At 38.1% G+C, this 2,555-nt stretch overlaps 1 pseudogene across 1 annotated transcript; it reads left to right on the forward strand.

Moving 5' to 3' along the window:
• The first annotated feature begins 261 nt into the window (after positions 1-261).
• LOC308185047 (glutamate--cysteine ligase regulatory subunit-like) lies at positions 262-1,227 on the forward strand (annotated as a pseudogene). The gene has a single exon. The product of its transcript is annotated as a glutamate--cysteine ligase regulatory subunit-like (transcript).
• The last annotated feature ends 1,328 nt before the right edge of the window (positions 1,228-2,555 follow it).

Here is a 2,555-nt window from a genome sequence, read left to right on the forward strand (position 1 = left end):
TTGAACGTAGTCTTGTTGAAGTGAATGAAGTTTGCATGGGCCCACTTCTGGGTGGACCTATGTTCAGGTCCCTCTGGATGACATCTTTCCCTCCAGCATGTCAACTACACCACTCAGCCAGGTGTCATCAACAAACTTGCTGAGGGTGCACTCAAATCCACCGTCCATGTTGCTAACAAACTTAAATAACATTGGTCCCAGTACAGACCTCTGAGGAGCATCACTCATTACTGGTATCTGCCTGGACATTGAGACATTGAGAACAACTCTTTGAATATGACCATCTGCATTCAGAAATCACTAACTGAATGGAGCTCAAAGATAGGACAAGATCTGAATCAGGAAATAGTGGAGGTTCCAGAATGTACTGTAGCTCAAGCTGTAGAAAAAATGAATCCTGAAGAAAGGGATGAGTTGAAAGTATCAGCAAAACTTTTCATCATTGGATCAAACTCTTCATCAGTCAGAGATGCAGTTGATAGGGCACGTTCAGCCCTTGGGGTTGCTCAGTTAGATTCAGTCATTATTGCCCCACCTCCTATTGAAGGGGGAACTAGCCTCTCAGAGTATTTGCAACCTTCTTGGCAAGAACTTGAAAGTCTGGTTCAAAATAAAAAGATTGTTACCATACATACCTCTGACCTTGATAAAACGCTGTTAGACAGCTGTATGTGTGGGCACAGGTGAAACCAAGTAGTAATCAGGTGAACCTAGCTTCCTGTTGTGTGATGCCGCTTGATCTGACAGCACTTGCAAGACAGGTTGACATACAGTTGCTAACTGAAATAATGACCCAAAAGAATTACTTTGTGAAGCAAGTTTCCAAGAAGTTCTTTGGGAAAGCATCGAGAACATCAAAGCGCAGAAATAGATTCCTTTATGAATTCTCCAATATTCAGTCATTGTTAAAAGCAGAGGAATTATCAAGTCCAAAGGCCATATCATGCAAGCTAAAAGAAATGCCTCTTAAAACACTCTCATCCTTTTTGCTCTTCTTTGAAATGGCCTACTGTTTTGATTTCTTGGGGATGGGGGAACATTGTTTTTTTGTTTTGTTTTGTTTTGTTTTTTCCCTAGAGAGACTTTTACAATATTTATAACAAAGACCAAAAGTTGTAATCATTCAGTGTGATGTTAGCAGGAGCATCTGCAGTGCTCTAACACTATTTTTCTTTCTTAACCTATTAACCAGTGCATTATAGAAGGACTCTAGTATGCCCAGCTCAGATACAAGTGTCTGCACTAGTTAAATGAATCTCATAACATGACTCAACAGAAATCCAGCAGGTTCTTTGGATGTACTAAGCTACTTCTTATGTGAACATAAGGATCATATCACTGAACATTTATGTTCTGCAGCGTGAAAAACTATATAATGAAGACCAGCCTACTTTATGTGTTGCCTTTTCTGCTGTAGGTAGATTAAGGCAGGGGCATCTCCTCTTTATTATGCCCAGAAACTTGAGGTTTTGATGGTACAGATATCTTGTATTCACTCATGCTAACTTATCTAATAATCAATTAAACAAATGTGAATTTTGTTTTATAAGTGACACTGGATCAGTGGATTCCTTAAAATCTGCAGTACCCACTGAACCAGATACATGGATGACAGTGAATTTATCTTTGCATTAATACATTCAGTTCACAAATTTCCTGCATGTTTGTTTAGTCTCAAGCATATTCAATGCTATTCCCAGACTGATATATGAATTATTGCAAAAATGTTTAGGCAGTGTCATGCTTTATGAACCAGACCCCTGGGCTGTTCAGCATGGGTTAAACCAAGGACAGACTGTTTTTCATGGGAAAGATATTAAGGTATCTATTATGAACCTCTGACCATCAAATTACTCACTGTTTGTCATACCATTTTTAATTTACGTGGTGCAAGGGGCTTAAATGTCAGCATCTCTGTTATAACTTAGACTCCAGTGTCTTTAATTAATGCTTCATGTTCATGTTATGGTTATTTAGAATTTGCTGAAACCCCAAGAGTCATAAATTTCTTTTACAGGTCTTTGTGGTATGAACTTTAACAAAACAGCTGTAAAGAGGTAATAGGAATGAACAGTACATCACATAAAGCAGAGCAAAGAAGGAGAAAAGGTGGGAATAAACTCCAAACAGATTGCAAGGTTTCATCTTTTCTCGGCTAGGGTTTGTGATTTTTCTGTTTGTTAGTTTCTTCAGAAGCAGAGAGGTGGAGGGTTAGTGGGAAATAAATTGTGCATAAAATTCTTCACATAAGTTTGTTTCTTATTCACACAGGGATTAAATTCATATATCTTATAAACATACAGCTAACTAAATCTTAAAGGAGTCAATCTACTTGCATTCAATGCTCTTATTTTATTACCTGATGTGCTTGATGAATGTCTGAATTCTTTGAATTGGTCATGCAATCAGTTGTATGAACATGGCCATACAACTATGAAGAACAAGATGATGGTGAGAACAGGGAAATTCACTCCATTAGCTTTCATCTGTGTTTGTGGAGGCACATTGCAGGGCTAGAATAAACACTGGACTCTGAAAAAGTCAATGAAGCAATA

The sequence above is a fragment of the Anser brachyrhynchus genome (genome assembly GCF_964034855.1).
Source record: "Anser brachyrhynchus genome assembly, chromosome: Z".
Classification (NCBI taxonomy): domain Eukaryota; kingdom Metazoa; phylum Chordata; class Aves; order Anseriformes; family Anatidae; genus Anser; species Anser brachyrhynchus.